General features: G+C 36.8%; 1 pseudogene; it reads left to right on the top strand.

The window, feature by feature from the left end:
• The first annotated feature begins 524 nt into the window (after nucleotides 1–524).
• On the top strand, nucleotides 525–17,702 carry LOC129073653 (ran-binding protein 3-like; annotated as a pseudogene).
• The last annotated feature ends 1,328 nt before the right edge of the window (nucleotides 17,703–19,030 follow it).

The following is a 19,030-nucleotide window of genomic DNA, read 5'->3' as shown; positions in this document are numbered from 1 at the left end:
TTAAAAATATGTTACAATGAAACTATAAAAAAGGAATGGTTTTAATCTAAGGAATCTAAGAAAAGATATGCTATGTCTTAATTTTTTCTCTAGTGTGTCAAAGCTCCAGAGTTTGAAAGGGTCAGCTGGACACTTTAAACATGGGGAACATGCCTTTCAGCTCTCCCTGCGTGGATATGTGCTAATTTTTAAAGAATTTTTCTGGTTATTGTTAGAGGAATCTAACTCTTGAAAGATGCAAAAAAGGAGTTTTCAGGCAATTTCTTATACAACCTAGTTCTTTGAATTTGCATATAATCATTTCAGTCTTTATAAATAAAAGGGATTTTTTTTTTTTACCCTTCAAAAAAAGTTGGGAATAGGAGAAATGATGGAAGCAGGAAGAGAAGTTAGAATTTTCCAAATATTTAAACAAGGGCTGGTGATGTGTAGTAAGATTGTAGGAGTGTTAACAGTTGTTATGTGATTCTGGATTTATTCTAAAGGTGATGTAGACAGGGTATGCTAATAGATTAACGGCGAACATGAAAGAAAGGAGCCAAGGACGGCAGAGGGGTTTTTCCGCTTTGCCAACTGGAAGAAAAGAGTTCCCATATAATGGAATGAGAAAGATCACAGGAAGAGAAGGTTCGATACATGAAATGAGTAGTTTTATTCTAAAGAAGTTAAATTTGAGTAATTTGATGTACATCCAAGGGGACATGATGAGTGAACAGTTAGTTGGATCTGAGGAAAATGCCCAGGATGAAAACAAAAATTTGAAAGTAATATGCATAGAGATGTTATTCAAAGTCACGGAACAAAGTATGAACATATTCGCAAGTATTTTGGAGGATAAATCTTGACCTCCTGGGTCAAAATTTATACTTGCAACCCTGAAGCATGCTAAGACCTGGCCCAAGCTACTGGTCAAATGACAACAATAGGTGGTTTATTTGAAGAAAAATGTGTGTTACTGCTCTAGCTGAGGTTACTATAGGGTCTTCAACAAGGAAGGCTTCGAATCCTCAGAACATTTCTGAGAAAAAAATTTCTGACGAATTTATAAATTATCTCTGAAATAAAAGAAAATCAGTACCTGGGAAGTAACAGATCTACCAAAAATGAGAGTTCTAAAATCTTAAAATATGTAATATAATTCATAAACTTAGTTTTGAGAAAACATTGATTTTACCTTAAAATGCATCTATGCTCTTTAAAAAGTTGAAACCCAGTTACTGCTTTTGGAGTAGACAAAATATCAATAATTTAAAATATCAATTATTTATTAATAATGTATTATTATCAATAATAATTTGCATTAACATAACTTCCAGCTGTACTTTAATAATTTTTAGTATTATACCTTAAGAACTATGATCCTTCTGTGATATTTTTTTACTTGGGTAAACAGCAATTGCTTTAATATAATGTCATATGCCAAAGAACAAAAAGAAAAGTATAATTTTAATTTCATTATCAAAGGTCAAAATTATGATTTTAACTGACTTCAGATATTTAAAAAATCAGTAATATTCAAGTTAATTCAAGATGAAAATATATGCCTGGTAACAGACATCTGAATGAAAATTCCCTAAAGGCCCCATAGGTTAAGGATTGTGAAATATTCTGCAGTGCTTCTCAGAGTCTTCAATATGGTAATGTTTTTTGCGAATCCAAAAGTTTTTGAGATTTATGTGGATGTAATTGGTAGCACATACTTCAAGGAAGAAAACTCCTCTAGATGTATACCGTTGATTATATATATAGTAAGCAGATTACTGAAGCAAAATAGAAAAAAATAATAAGAGGAAGTTATTTTTAATATATTTACTTATAGATTATACTAATAATCAACTATGATAAGTAAGGACTCAAGATATAGATAGATGATACATAGATTGACATAGAAATATTGATATAGAAATATTGGCTATTAATACTAATAGTCAATACTAATATTAAAATTAATGAATGGAGTTTGATCATAGCTATAGTATTAGATGATAAAGAAGAACCATAACTGAATCCAACTTATTATATAAAATTTATCCTATGCTTATGTTGTTTAAACATGTTGCTCTACAGTATACACCAACCTGTATATAAATTGAATTATGACAATAATTTTATTCACAGGAAAAATAGGTGTGGTCAATATCCTGGACTGATCTAAGACAGCAGGTAACCAGGGAAAAGGAGATTAATAGTTATGATGCGCATTTTATGCTTAATAAAAAGGGAAACAAGTTATCTACAGAAATATTGACACTGAGCAGGACTGAAACTATTGGAGTAGTGTGGTATGAGTTTCGTCAAAATCAAAGCATCAATATTGACAGTGGCAACAGGAAAGGTAGAGGGCAGAACATAACCTGTAATTCTCTAAGTCTGATGGCTTTGGAAGTATCTGGTATTTTTTTTTAAGTATTCCAGTAAGGGGCATTTTAGTGACACTTTTATGGCATTCATATAGATAAAATACAAAGCCTATGATATTTACCTAGTACAATTTCTAAGACAAAATTTTTATAGTCTTAGCCAGTTGAGAAGCTTGACAGCCAGTAAGATAAATTTGAGAAAGACAGTTTTTCTAAGAAATGTTTTTAATCATTAAAAACACATACAACTTCATAAATTTAGAAAGCTTATTTAAATATAAAACATTCACATTACTTACCTGCTCTTGTTATAGTAACTGGGAATGTGTCTGATTTTAATTTATGAGAACAAGCATTGTATCTGTACCAACATCATGAAATAATCTTGAATTGATCCCTGTATTTAGTTTTTTTTATTCTGTGTAATTGATAGAAATTTAACAATCATAACCCATGTTTGCGTTTCACACTCCATAGAATTCAGAAAGAAATGTTGAATATTTTGCAGTTTTATTAGCTCTCAGAATCTGGATCATAAAATGTTAGTTTTATAGTGAGTCTGGCAAATCTTATTACGGTTTCTGTAGTAGAAATGCTTTAACTATAAGATAAGTGGGTTTAGCAGATATTACTCAACATATCACAAACTATTTAACAATATAAGAAATATTTCCATAATCTGAAAAGAATAACCCATTTGGATTTAAGCACAAATATAATCATTCATTCAATCTCTGCATTCAAGTTTACTTGCATACATTCATTTAACACATATTTGCTGAGCAGATAAAGTACCAGGTATTTACTGTGCCCTGAGTAAAAAAGGTAAATAATAGACAGTAATTGTTCTTTTAAACTCAGCATGGAAGCTAGAGAAACACAGCACTCTGGTTAAACTCCTCTGGGCTGTCACTTCATCTAGCCTGCAGTCACTGGAGCAGGAAAAACTTGTATTCAAATTCTAATTCAGTCATTTCCTAATTGTGTGGCTCTGGTTAAGTTACTTAAACTTTCTAAACTCTAGTTCCTTCTTCTTTAGAAAAGTTTCTTTTGCTTTTAAATAATATCACTTCAGGATTATGAGAATTAGATGAAGTAATATGTATAAACCACAATACTACTTATCTAATATTTTTGTTTTTAATAATTTATACAAAATAAGAATCCAGAAGTACAGTGACCAACTCAAATATGATGATTATTCTGATCATTTATACCACCATTATCATGGAATAAAGTATACACATATTCAGAACTAAAGTTAAAGTAACAGCTAATTAAAATGTTAATATATTTTATATGTGAAACATTAGTTTAGACATTGTGGAAAAGAAAGCACTGTCCTTATCTAAGATAATATGAGGTAGCTCTGGTTAATGTTCATTAGTGATTATAGCTTTGGAATCTTTTCATACTATACTCCTTTTCATAGACACTTACCTTATAATGATGCTCAAAACTTAAGTGATCCTATAATTGAAAAAAAATACGTGCAAATTACAAAAGATGTTTTTACAAAAAATTGCAAAATATTTTCCCTATTGTTGTGTTATAAGAACAACATTTAAACTAGCCCCATTTATTTGCCAGGCATTTGATTTCTATTTTTAAAATAATTTTACTCACATAAGGTGAATACATTTGGTTATATTTTTGTTTCTTCACATGTGTTCACTTACACATAAGTGATTTATAGCTTAAGATTAAAAACATGTTGCATTTGACGGCATGAAACTAGTATTCTAAAAGTTGAAATTATCTATTTTTCATACTATTTTTCAATAAAACTTTAATTAAACTAATTAGTTTAATTAAATTAATTAATTTAATTAAAAATATAAAACTTTCATTTTATATTTTTTAAATCATGTAAAGTGGATAAAATAAAGACACCTAAAAGTGGAGTGAGGGACAAAGAAAGAACAACAATAATAACAATTTCCTTTGTGATGAAGGAATGCAGAGGAATGTAAACATAGTTGGATCCTTGTTTGGGTAGCTTTTCCCTCTTGGGGATGAACTCTGAGGGCATGTTAAAGGTAGATCACGATTATTAAAGAAAACATGTTGTGCAGAGAGCTAGGATTTCCTAAGTAACAGAAGCCATAGAATTAAGTATTGAAAATCTTCATTTTAATTTGGTTGTAAGCCACTGAAACCAAGAAATTTAGCAAGATATGACAGGATTAGCCCGCCATTTCAAGCAAATATTGCACAAACCAAGCTTCAAGACCTCCTTGTTTCAGATACTCTATTCAAAATTCCAAATTAACAAGAAAAAGACTGAAGAACATTGTGGCAGAAATTTTCTGCTGTCATTCTGTTGTAACTTGGGGGGCTGGGTCACATTAACACAGATACTGCTGACAGAGACACCCTGAGTGTTTGTCAAGGGAAGAAGGGGGAGTTGTAAAACCCTAAGAAGCTATTCAAAATGACAGTTGCTATAGAGCTGGATTATTTAATCAACCAGTTAATTTAACCATCTTCAGACCAACAGCAAGATAAGAAAATACGGCATATACAAAAAATAACTTCTAAGCATCTCATGTCCCATGTATTCCCAGAAGGTATTCACATAAGGTTCTACACAAGTACTGAAATAAATCCATAGTTAAATATTTGGTACATATATTGGGATTTTGGTAAGACTGCTTTAAACAGAGGTGATATACTCATCAATTCGATTAAGTAGTTTATTTCTTCCTTCTGTTAGAATATAGTAGTAAGTGGCCTAGGCCTAGCAGAGTGGCAGTATCATTCTCAATATGTGACTTCCGTGTCTAGATCCAAATAAGCCACTCTTATTTATTTATTTATTTTTTAATTCCTTACAAACCATGAAGAAAGCATAATAGAATTAAGAAGCATATGCTAATTCCTTTTAAGAAAAATACCCGATGGTGGTTCAAAGCACTTTTGTTCATTTCTGCTGATCAGAACATAGTAAAATGTCCACATCCAAATGCCTGGAAGCTGAAAAATGTAGTGTTTAATATGGTTAACCATGAGGCCAGTTACAATTGTTACTATGGAAAAATGGAAGACTGAATATTGATATATATAATAAGTAATCTGTCACAAAGCTTTTAAGAAGCTGATAAGTGAGGTCAGCAAAATAAATGCAGGATGGCTAATGTAACTGGGACATAACAAGCCTCGAAGTATGAAAGTTTCTAATTCTCAAATAAGGAAAGTGGCATGAGATTTTCCAAAAACAGAACCCACAAAATGCAGCAGAAATTTCAAGTGTTTATTGAGATCTAAATTCCTAAATGAGCCTAAAAATGTCTCAAGTTTCTTCTGACTCTGTGTAATAGTTGAAAATATATATGCTTTTGACCTGGCTCTGACACTTATGGCAGAAGCAGAGGAACATAAAGGTTATATTGATTTTTAAAAAGTATTCATTTGTCTAAAATTCTGGATTTGAATGGTAATATTTCCTAAAGCTTATTATTATTAAATTGAATTTATTTTTGTTTAAAAATTATGTATAGTAGCTTAGATTTCATTAAGAAAAACTTTAGATAATGCTTGATACTTTATTTATATGCCCATATATGTCCTCCTATCTAGCGGCAGCTGCCTGAATTACAGTGTCCCTTAGCAAAACGGTATCCATATCATTCCATATACATTATTTATATACTTATATTGGATACATCTGGAAATACAAGTATCATATGTCTTTTTGATTAAATGGCAATACACAATTTTGTTCCAGAGTTACCTATATAGTATATGTTTGTATGCATTCAAGTAAAATAGTCCTTGTTAAAGAATATATAAATAGACACTTCAATCATATATTAGACACTAAAAATTCCACACTCTATATCATGTTATTCTGTGACACATTTACTATTCCACTCAAATGTGGCCATCGGATACAATAATCAATAAGGATTCTCCCTCAAAGGGAAAAAAACAAAAACAAAAACAATTGGATGGCCAAGACATCCAGTCCATTTATTTACTTATTTATTGGCACCATTATAAGTAATGTATATTCATTATATTTTATAACCATACTCATATACTCATTTTTTATGGGTTATAATAAAATGTCATCATTATAATTTTATTGTTCAAATTGTTCCATCTTTGATTATTAGGAGCTCTCAGTGGTTGACAATTGTGTTCTATTAACAGATGCCCATTTTTATTGAGGACTTCCATAGTTTCTGGCCAAGATACTACTATATTTCTATTATATTTTTCTTGCTTCAGCTCTGGAATCAATTAGTTCTTAAAGAATCTGAGTTATGGCCAAGATGGAAGTGTAGGTAGATATGCTTCACTTCCTTGTACAACAAAAAGAGGGATAACAACCAATTTAAAAACAAAAATCAACCAGAATTGCCAGAAAATCAAACTGTATGGAAGTCCAACAGCCAAGGAGTTAAAGAAGAAACATTCATCCAGACTGGTAGAAGGGACTAAGACGGGAAGCTGGGGCAGAGAGGACGCGTGATAAGGTGGGAGCTGATGGACTGGGGCAGGAGATTCAAGTAACCTACATTCAATATTACTTGAGTAGCTGGCTGATCAGGCAGTCCCACATTCACATGTGGACAAGCCGGGAGAAACAACTGCAGAGCAAGACAAACCACGCAATCCAGGACTCCAGTGTGGGGAAATAAAGCTTCAAAACCTCTGGCTGTAAAAATCTGTGGGGGATGAGGCAGCAGGAGAAACTCCCAGCCTCACAGGAGAGTCCGTTGGAGAGACCCACAGGGTCCTAGAACATATAGAAACCCATCCACCTGGGAATCAGCACCTGAAAGGGCACATTCCACTGTGTGAAGCGAGGGAAGTAACAGAAGGTGGGGTAAGAGCAGATCAAGCTAACAGGATGCATTGTTCCCTCTCTGACCCCTACCCCACAGTCAGGAATACAGCACAGCAAAGTATGGGTTTCCCAGCCCTGGCGAATACCTAAGGCCCCTCCCCTTACAACATAACAGGTGCGCCAAAACAAAGAAATATGGCACAAATGAAAGAACAGTTCAAAACTCTAGAAAAGGAACTAAGCAACAAGAAGATAGCCAACCTATCAGATGCAAAGTTCAAAACACTGATAATCAGGATAATCAAGAAATGATTGAGCACAGTCACAAAATAAAGGAAGAAATGAAGGCTATACAAACTCAAATAAAGGAAAATATACAAGGAACTAACAGTGAAGGGAAGGAAACTGGGACTCAAATCAATGATTTGGAGCTAAAGGATGAAATAAACATCCGAGCAGAATACAATTAAGAAACAAGAGTTTGAAAAAGTTAAGAGAGGCTGAGGAACCTCTGGGACAACTTTAAATGTTCCAACATCTGAATCATAGGGGTGCCAGAAGGAAAAGAGGAAGAGAAAGAAATTGAAGACTTTTTTGAAAAAACAATGAAAGAAAACTTCCCCAATCTGACAAAGGAAATAGACATGCAAGTACAGGACATTCATAGAATCCCAGAGAAGATGGATCCAAGAAGAAACACGCAAAACACATCATAATTAAATTACCCAAGATTAAAGATAAGGAGAGAATCTTAAAAGAAGCAAAAGAAAAGGAGAGAGTTACCAACAAAGGAGTTTCCCTGAGACTATCAGCTGATTTCTCTAAAGAAACCTTGCAGGCAAGAAGGGGCTGGAAAGAAGTATTCAAAGTCATGAAAGGCAAGGACCTACATTCAAGATTACTCTATCCTGCAAAGCTATCATTTAGAATGGAAAGACAGATAAAGTGCTTCCCAGATAAGGTCAAGTTAAAGTTTACTATCACCAAGCCCTTATTATACAAAATGTTAAAGGGACTTATCTAAAAAAAGATGAAAAACTATAAACAGTAAAATGACAACAAACTCACAACTGTCAACAACTGAACCTAAAAAACACAAACTAAGCAAACAACTAGGACAGCAACAGAATCACAGAAATGGAGAGCACATGGAGCATTATCAGTGGGGAGGGTGAGAGGGAGAATGAAAGGAAAAATGTACAGGGAATAAGAAGCATAATCAGGAGGCACAAAATAGGGGGAGGTTAAGGATAGTATAGGAAGTTAAGAAGCCAAAGAACTTATATGTACAACCCATGGACATGAACAAAAGTTGGGAGAGGGGGGGACAAGGTCCTGGTGGGAGGAGAGGTGCAGAGAAAAGGAGGAAAAAGGGGAGAAAAAAATGAGACAATTGTAATAACATAATCAGTAAAATATACTTAAAAAAAGGATCTATGGCTCCTTTTATTAAGGAATGGTACTTAAAGCGAAGATCTGGGTGCTAGGTAAAAGTATTGTTACTGGGATGTCATTGCTTCTATGCTTTATCAATGGACTCCACCAGGAAATATATTCATGTATACTAATCTACACACAAGTGCACATTTAGATCTCTTTTCCATCTACCTGTGTACACATCTATTTGTGAGAAATATATTTAGTAACTACATTATAGCATTTATGTGCAGTTCTTTTTATGTTTAAGCTTCTAGTCAATTTAATAATTTATTTTCTTTCACATCAACTTCAGTATCATTTTTAATTTAGTTAGGTTTGCTTTTTAATGTACATATACTGCTTTTGTTCCCCCAACATTCTGGTTGATGGTAATTGCTTATTTACTTGGGGAAGGGAAGAAAATTATGAGATACATTACTGTGGTTTTAAGAATCAGAGCAATACAAAATGATACAGAGAAATGTCACTTCCTCATTATCACTGCTACCTTGATCCTATTTCCCCATCTTTTTACCCCTTTATCTTACAGATTCTAATGCTAGCCATACAGTAATTATGATTGTATCCTTTAGCCCACTACCTAGATTGTTAAATGATTACAGATAAATGTGATATGCTTAAACTTTAGATAATATATTTCTAGAGTAAATGGCAACTTATTTTCCTGCTTATATCATATTATAGTCAGTTTTTTTATATATGTATATTTTATCTGTATACCTACCTTACCATTTCATTTACTACTAGCATTTTTTGCTCACATTCTTCCACCTTTAGTATTAGGAGGAGTCCCTTGTGGTTGGCTATTGTGTCCTATCACCAGATGCCCATCTTTGGTTAAGCACTTCCATACCTACTGGCCAAGAAACTCTAAGTTCCTCTTATGTTTTTCTTGCTCTAGCCTTGGTATCAGCCCTTAAAGAATCTGTGGCTCTTTTTATTAAAGAATATTGTTTAAAACCAAGATCTGAGTGCTAATATTGAATATATCTATCTTCTTTTTAAATACCCAAGTGTTCTTCAAGATGGTGGGACATAAATAAGTGAATCTTGAGTTTTCCTCCTTCTCTCTTAGACTATTTTGAAAGCTAAGTGGAACCTTTAGTTGAAGTGGGACAAAATTTGAGGAAATGTAAAGGCAGAGATAAAGAGAAAGGACAAATATACAATTTTGCTTTATGTTCTTTTATTATGGTTTTGGCAGTCTGTAATAACTCCCATCCTGTGGACATGGTATGATAAAAATATATTTCAAATCTTTTTTAAAGCAGGTATGGTTAAATAATGCATTTAAACTTAATTTAAATTTTAGTGCACTTAAAAAATTTCAAAAATATTAATTTTTTGAAGTAATATTATTCACAGTTTTAGAAATAGTTATTAAATATAATGGAATGATATTTAAAATGTTAATAAGATTAAAAATATCCTAAAGTGTTCATTGCTCTGAAAAATTATACTTTTAGTTTTTATTTACACAATAGAATATGTTATATACACATATATACATAGAGAGAGAGAAATACCGTATATTTAATTCATCTCAAATCACTATAGCTTTTAGGTTTGTGTTTTCAAATGAGCAAGCTGATCAGAATAAGTTGATGACAAAATGTATGAATCTGTTTTATTCAAATAATCTAAGGGCTTGGTAAAAAGAAATCTGAAGCCTCAGTATAAGTATAGTTCAAATAATTCATAAGACATATTTATACTAGAAATTTATGTGAAATTCAAAATTTAAGGAGATGTTCTATGCTTTATGTGATAGCCCTATCCCAGTAGGATAGAACTGGATCGAGCTCAATAAATTATTAAGAAAATAAGGTGACATTTCATGCATACCTAAGGGCATGGAATAAGACTCAGAGGTCCTCATCTTAGTCCTTTTCTTTTGTATAGAGAGGGGCTCAGGGTTTTATAGCAAGGAAATTTTCAGAATCAGAAAGCCTTCCTTCATTGGCTATCCAAACTGAAATTTAGAAAAAGAATGAACAAATCAGGTATGTGTTTGCAAAGTTTTTCTTTTATTTTTCTCTGTTTGGATATTTCTTGGTGAAATGTTTTGGTTCCCTACCAGAATCATATACAGAGAGACAAAAATAGAATTATCTACCATTTCAGAGAGAGAACAACTACACCAATGGCACAGATAATTGTGGTTTTAGTAAAAGTGGTAGAATAGGATAATTTTCAAAGGGCGAAAAAAGTTGCCATCTTTTATACTCATCCTCTGATTATATTTTATCACTAGAGTTTGTATTACAGTACAAATGAAAAAAATATTATTAAGTGCATGCATTTGCTGCCCTAGTTTATGAAAGATAATCAGTGTTTTCAATTTATGCATAAAAGTAAATTATTTAACCAAATTATATTGGGAAATAAGGAGGAAAAAACCGTAATTATGTTTTGTTTAATGTGTTCTCCAAGGTAAAGCATAGTAATTTGTTCCACTACTTGTAATACATAAAGTTATTTCTAATAGCTTTTCTTCTAGATATTTATCTGTCAGCCTCCAACTCATTAACACTATCTATTATAGTTTGATTTGGAAGCAAAAGCTTTAACTTGTAATATAATATCAATTTGATATTAGACAATATGTATACATTTTAAAAAGAATAGGCAGTTCTAACTATATGTAATTGTGCAATATCATAAAAATGACTGTACTAGGTAACCTGTACAAAGTAACCTTACTAAAATAGGAAAAAAAAATACACAATTCTATGACATTCAAAAATATTTGTCAAAACATTAAAAGCTCTCTTATTTTTAAGTATAAATGTATAAAGAATAAAAAAAGTTATGACTAGTATTTATTGTATACACTGTAATTTAAAGCATTAAAAACATTAAGAATTAATGTGATTCATTTCTTTGTAAAATACATGTCAGGAGTAGTTTTAATAGTGCTTGTCTTCTTATCGAACTATGGAGTATCTTTCCTATGCCTTGTCATCCTTATTCCAGAGGGCTCACATGGAGGCCAAGGGAGGCCTGAACCCAGTGGCTGTGGGGTTATTGTCATTGCTCAAGAAAGAATTCAAGATCTGGACAGAGATTCAGCAAAGCATAGCTGATTTATTAAAGAGAAAGTACATACTCAAGAAAGAAGTGAGGGTGAACTCAGAGAGCAAGTTACCCTGAGGGGGTCTGGGTGGAGGTTCTTATCAACTCTGGGCAAGGGAATGGAATAAGGGTGGTTCTTGGTCTCTGATGCTTGGGTGTGGGTGATTGGTGCAGTTCATCTCAGTCCCTCTTCTCTGCATCCTGGCTCATTCTTTGGTTTTCTCAGAACATGGCTTCAAAGCTATGATGTAAGTCAACATTGCTGCCAGCTCTGGCTGAAACCAGTTTTTGTTTGTCTCAACTGTTTCTTACCCCAAGAAATTGGGAGGGGGTAACGGGAGACAAGTGTCTAGCCACTAGTTCCCTCTACAATGTTCTAGACTAAAAGGGGAGGAAGAGGGTAGTGCCCCAGGCCCCTGTTCCCTATGCTAGCTTTCCTGCCTCAATGCTACCTTTCAAGTTTTGATCTACTTCTAACATTTTATTCTTTCCATTTTAAAAGTCACGAAATATCTCCAAGGTTTCTTTAATGTGGAGCTATTGCCAGCGTCACTACCTCTGAGATATCTTCATTCATTTTATCATAACCACTTTTCTCATTTACATGCATAAATTTTCCTTTATTAAGTTCCTTTAGAGTCTCTCAAGCTATTCTAGAATTCTGTTTATCCCAGATTCCATTTTTTCCCCAGCATTATCACTTTTTTTCCCTTGCTATATTTTCCTCTTTGTGGGCCAATTAATTCCCTGTTCTGATTATCCATCTTTATAAAATGTCACATGAGTTTAACAGGGGAAACAAAGAAGCAAGATTACTATAGCTTTGCTTTATAGTGGTGAACTGAAAAACAAACACCAACAAACCTTAAAAGAAGTGACATGATTGGTCACTGATAATGATGTGCATCTATTATTTGCAGAGATTTGTGGACATAAGAGGTAGCAACCAAGTTTGTACTTTATGTAATTACTTAGTTAATATACTGCTGTAACTGAAGTTTGAACCATGTTTTTAGGAGACTGGGATTAGTTAACTAAACGGTGGTGAATGAAACGTGTTCATGTTTGAACTCCAGAGCTAGGAGTGTTTGTATTTACTGCAACCAGAACTAGGCTAGATGTTAAATGTAGTTGGCAGAAAGCTTCCTTCATTGACTGACCAGGTGGCTCAGGAGAGTTAACAACAAAAGGCTAACCTACTAATAAATAAACATACAAAATTGGAACACTCATAGACACAGAGAACAGACTGATGGTTGCCAGAGGAGATGGGGGTGAGGGAACTGAGCGAAAAAGGTGAATGGATTAAGAAGTACAAATTGGTAGTTACAACATAGTCATGGGGATGTAAATTATAGGATAGGGAATATAGTCAATAATCTTGTAATAACTATGCGTGGTGCCAGGTGAGCACTGGAAATATCAGGGGGAACAGCATGTAAGGTATGATTATAGAACCACTATGCTATATACCTGAAACAAATGCAAAATAATATTGGAGTTAAACTGTAATTGAAAAATAAAATTTAAAATTCTTTTTAAAAAAGTCTAACACAGAGAACTTAGCACTTGCCATAAGCCCCCAAAGAACTTCCAAACACATACCAGTGCTCAAACAAATGTAGAATACAAGTAAAAACAGCATGCTTATCATGTAAATACAGCTTCAAGACCAGTGCCCTAGTTTCCACAACCATATAGACACACATAATCTTATTTTATACAGAAATTCTGGAGTTCCCACTACTTCTTAGCCTCCTTGTCAGGTGCTGCCAAAAGTGAGAGAGCCCAGTACAAAACAAATAACTTTATAGAGACTAGCATTCAACTGAAACTTTGAGCTTATTAATCTCCCAATATATATTAGCCAAACACTGCTTCTGCCTTATCTCCACTAAACTGTTTGTCTATGAGTCTGTCAGTTCATATCTTTTATTTTTGTCATCATCCATAATACCTGAACTTGGCATAATATCTAATCCCATCATATCATATTGCACTTTGGGTCCCTAGAGCTCACAACTATTTCTTTAATTCAAAATCCTTTCTTTCCTATCTAATCAATTTATGTTCTCCCTCATGGGTTCTCTCTTCTAAATAATAAGAAATTCCCTAATTTGTATGTAAATATTAGGTTCACCTTATATACAGCCACAGTTATGTACATTTCTTCTATTTATTTTCCTTCCATGGAGAAAAAATAAACAACCTAATAAAATAAAAATTATATATATAATATATATAAAAATTAATTTATAAATATGTAAATATCTATATCTAATTTATATTACATATATTAGATAAAAAATAATATATTTTATATATCAACCTATATAATGTTGTTTATATGCTGAGAATTTACAAAGAATTCACAAAGGCCAAAAGAAAATTTTAAGCAAAAAAAAAAAAAAAAAAGTTTTTAAATGAGAGAGAGAAAAGACATCATCCATCCAAACTATGGATTCATTACATGTTTTCTTATTTTTCTATAGAAACAAGAAAATTTTGTCTTTTTTTAAAAGGAGTATAATAAATTGGCAGATATTAAAACTTTGTGTATATGATAAAAAGAGAACCCTAAAAAAAAATTTATTCACAGTAGTCAGGAGTCAATGTTAATTCTTTTAACTGACAGTATGAGAGTTCAAAAATTGTTGTATATGTCAGCAATCATATCGACAAAGGCTGTCTCTGAGAATGAGATTAAGCAGACAACACATCCTGAAGTAAACTGTTAACGTCAAATATCATTCTATACTCCAGCAAAACATTAAGATTAGAATCAAGGAAAAACTGCAGTAATTGATATTTAGTCACAAAAAGTAATTAGATCTCTGTGAATACCCAGAAGACCTTATCCTTTGCTTGTGCAGTAGTCTTCAACTACAAGCCCCTAGGGGACATTGCCTCACTATGTATGGGTGAGGAGTATCCACATAAAAGTGCTGAAGATTAGCAAAGACAAGCATTAGAATATGGAGTGGGAAAGAAGCAACTAGGACAGACATAAGAGGCTAGAATCCACAAGTGAATCGCTTTCCAGCTAAGATTACACTGAGGAATTATATCTCAGTAACACAGTCAGATGGGCACGAACAAATTTTAGAACCAAGTGACTCAACTGGTGTGAAGAATTCTCAGTTAATACACTGAGCCATATAATCATGGGATAAATAGGCAAAACTTCTTGACCAAAGCCTGAATCTTAAGCAACAAGACTGAGCTAGCGTTAGAAGTCCCAGAGTATGTATTTTTCTATGCCAAGCCTTTCCTAGAGACCTAAGATTTGTACTCTCTACTCTTCTTTCTTTTCTCTCAAATTAAAAGCATGTTATAAAACTTAACTTACAAATAAAAGCATGTTATGCTTACCAAGTGCTTTGGAAACACTTTGATCTTGAGTGGTGCAGTATTTGGTTTCCAGAGGCAGTGCCTCCATGAATTCAAAGGCCCTGAAGTGGAGAGTCAGTCTGAAAATCATTGGCTGCTGACACTCCTAAGTATTAGTGTAATGGGGCACATCCAGGGTCCCACCCCACCCCAAGAGGGTATTTGTGATGGGGTCTGGAGATCGGGGTGTCCAAGAAAAATATATTCTCCCCACACCAGGGCCGGCCACCATGTGGGATGGGAGCCTCCAACGGAGCCATTGAAAGTTATTTTGCATGTCAATAACAGGATAGCTTCATTCCTCATATGCAAAGAGGGTTATTTTGCATATTACCAACGCTAATCAGGAAGGTTTGAAAGACTTAATGTGGACTGTAACTGGGAGAGGAAGACAAGAGACAGGACCTGCGAGAGAGACAAAGGGACACAGACTCTGGGGAACGGTGTGAAGACCACGCGGGAAGAAAGAGGGGAGAAAGGACTCTTGCTAGTGGGCCAGGAGAAGGTGCCACATGGTTATGGATTAAGAGCTGGAGATCGCGGCGACGCAGCGGATGGTGCTGAGACCCGCGAGAGGCCTGCCTAGCCGCGCCCCAGATTTCTGTTCTTTTTCTTCTCAAGGACGGTGCCCCTGACAGGCCTGACTGGCCTAACTGGGCAAAGGGGGGAAGGCAGGACGGTGTGTGTGCTGGTGGTTGTTTTAAAGGGATTTTGAGGTTTAAGGGCGACATTTAGCCATTAATCAAACCTGCATAACTTTTTGAATAAATAGTTCTTTTCCTTTTCACCAAACTCTGTCATTCAGAGACATAATTCCAAGGGCGGCGGGCAAAGGACCTGCCACTGAGGGACCCCAGGAGGCAGGGGGGAGGGGTGTGTCGTTTCGGTAATAGCATCTGGGCAGCGACACTCCCCCCACAACCCCCGGGTCCATTTGTTCAGGAATGTTAGGAGTTTAATAGGCTGAAATAGTTTATTTAGCCATAGTGAAGTTTTCATTTCACTCAACTTATAAGGATCTCTATCCTTCCTTCACTCTCTATTCAGAGACAATTATAAATGGCCTACAATGTGACTAGAGCTTTATTTTCTATTTATTAAGAATAATAAAAATATATATGAGAGTTCCTACCCTTAAGAGGTTATATACCAGAGAATCTTGAGAGATAAAGGGAGATGGAAGCAGGGAATTCCAAGATCAGCTTTGAATATTGTAAAACACAGACTTCAGGGCTCAGGGTTGGCTTGGGAAGTACGGACACGCAACATACTTCCCTGCAGCAGGCCCAGGAGGACCAGCGCGGGGCCTGTGGGACGGCTGAAGGAACAGCACAGCCGACCTGGTGAAAGAGGCCAGCTGGTGGCTCCAGCCCCAAAGGAGGAGAAGCTTCTGACCGAGAAGATGGAAATTACTGCCTTCCTGTCAAGCGAGAGAGTGTCCGCTTCCACCCAGTTCCCACCTTCAGAGTAAGTATCAAAAAACAATGTTTGTATGCCATCAATCTTCTGGAATGCATCTGCAGGCAATTCTCAGAACCACAAGAAAAGAGCAGTGAGTTCTGGTTGAAGCCGCCGACGCGGATCCATGGCCAGGCGCCCTGCTCGGGTCTGCCCAGCGAGAAACCCGCGGGGCAGCAGCGGAGAGGGCTTCGCCCGGCAGTGTTTCAAGCCCCACAGCGGAAGGCGCTCGCGCTCTCGCAGTCCGCCCTGAGCAGCGGCACCCACGGGGCTCAGTGTCCCCGCAGACTGCACGGAACTGCGACATCAGCATCCCCCGACAGCCCCACACGGAGAAGTCCGGCTGACTAGGCACCAGCACCTGAGAAGGAAGAGCCCCAGGAAAATGAATCTAGCAATACTTCTGAGAAAGACAACTGTGAGAAAAAAGAGCAAGTTACACAGCAAGGGTTTGTGTTTGGGCAGAACTTGAGGGACAGTTAATAAATGAAAACGCTGAAGCTGGAGTGGAGAATGTTGGACACCCTAGTTCACTAATGCCAGCCGGGACCAACTATTTTTTCCTTAAGTATAACAGCTCCAGTTTAGGGAACTCAACCAATCGTGCCATGCTAATGTTGCCAGCTACAAATTTGCATTTGGCCCGACCATGAGCAAGCACATATTGAGCCCATTTAAATTACATGAGGTCACTTCAGGTGCCATCAGGGAAAACTCAGCTGTCGAGTTCCTGTCTGAGACCCACGCCCAGGAGGCCACTCCTGAGAAAGAGTCCCTGGCCGAATGGGCAACTGCAGGACATTACAATCCCCACTCATGATGCGAACGCAGGGTAGCCTGAGCCTGATCCTGAACACCAAGCTATGGGCCCAGATGCAGATTGACAAGGCCAGTGAGGAGACTGTTCGCACCGCCGCCGTAGCTATCGAGGACAAGGGCATGAAGGTCTTCCTGATCTTGGTCAGCTCCAAAGACACAGGTTAGATATATGTAGCCTGCATCACTGCATTCTGACCCTACGCAGCAGCATGGAGCAGGAACAGGAGGCCAGAACACCTGCCCCCAAGCCTGGTGCAGCGCCAGACCATGAGGATGACAGTGACAATGACGATGTCTTGGCTACATTGGGGGCCACAGGAGGCTGCGCTGAAGGGGACGGCAGATGGCTGGCCAGGAGCACATAGCCCTGGAAGCTGGCCTCTCAGGAGCCTGCTGCTCTGTCTACCCACCCACCCTCCCTCCTTTCTCTGCCACACTCCTCTCTGGATTGGTTACAGTGTGGATCTCGCAGTGTTGGAAAACTGTGTGAAGGTGACTTGGGACAAGAGACTTCATCATGTTGATGAGTGAAATGAAAAGGACATTTTTTTCCTCCCTGTTTTGAATTGAAATGGCACATTCAGACTTGTCAGGGTTTCTCAGTGGGACTGGGATGCCTGGTTTCTTTACCCGTTTTATGCTGCTGCCACACCCATGGGCTCCTGCCACCTTCCCAGGTTACCAGGTCTGTCCCCATGAGTGTAAACACTGGCCCTGCTAGATGTCCTTCTACTATCTTCATCTCTTGTTTGTTTACCACCTTCTGATTTGGGGGTGTATATTTTTAGATTTTTGCCCTCAAGGCTTTGTTTTTTGGTTTCTTAGATTAAGATGCTCACTCATGTGTATTGAGCAGGCACAGCTCCAGCATCCTCATTCTCCCTCTTGTCACGGCTTGTGTGCTGGGGCCTTATTGGGGAGCTAAGGGTGTTCTGAGGGCCCCTGGGGGGCAGGCATCCACTGTTCCCCACCCAAGGTCCATCTAGGCTATCATGAGGAGTTGAGGGGTAGGCCTCACACCTGGAGAGATCTTATCTAGAAAAAGGTCACTGGATCAAGGAAAGTCCCTATCCCCTCCCTCCTTGTCCCCATCACCTGGTTCACCCGTCATCAGGCACCTGGGCACACGCCTGCTTCCCACTGTTGGACATTCCTTGCCCAGCCCTGGATGTGACTCCCCCCAAAGAACATCCAGGGCCAGAAGCCTCCATGACAGGCAGGGGGGTTCCCTAGCAGGGCCTTTAAGGAGGGGCAGGGGACTGGTTCCAGACAACAGCCCACTGTCCCAACACTCACAACACACACAGAATGGGTGCCATGCCCCTCCGACTTTATAGCAGGGCCAAAAGCCCAGCTAGACACTGCTTGCCTGCAGAGAAGGTCTCTATGCACAAGGCTCTGAGGGATTTCAGAAGAAATTTAACAGCCCCACCCTAATGGGGGTGGGGAGAGAGAAGGCCTCGTCTCCAAGACTGTGCCATCCACACCTTGGGGTGACTGTGTGCAGCTTAAGCCTGAGCCATGGGAAGACGCCAAAGGGCCACCAGCAGATCTGGTCACACTTCACTGCTTTATGCCTGCTTAGCCAACTAGTGACAAGTAAAAGCAGATAATGCCTATGTGTTCTGGAACAGTTATATAGGATTGTCGTATGTATTTGGGAACTACATTAAAATTTTTAACTAAAAAATAT

Source organism: Pteronotus mesoamericanus, unplaced genomic scaffold, assembly GCF_021234165.1.
Source record: "Pteronotus mesoamericanus isolate MK-2021 breed Mesoamerican mustached bat unplaced genomic scaffold, CSHL_Meso_final contig_42, whole genome shotgun sequence".
Taxonomy (NCBI): domain Eukaryota; kingdom Metazoa; phylum Chordata; class Mammalia; order Chiroptera; family Mormoopidae; genus Pteronotus; species Pteronotus mesoamericanus.
The sequence above is the reverse complement of the archived record's forward strand: the minus strand, read 5'-3'. Positions and strand labels throughout refer to the sequence as shown.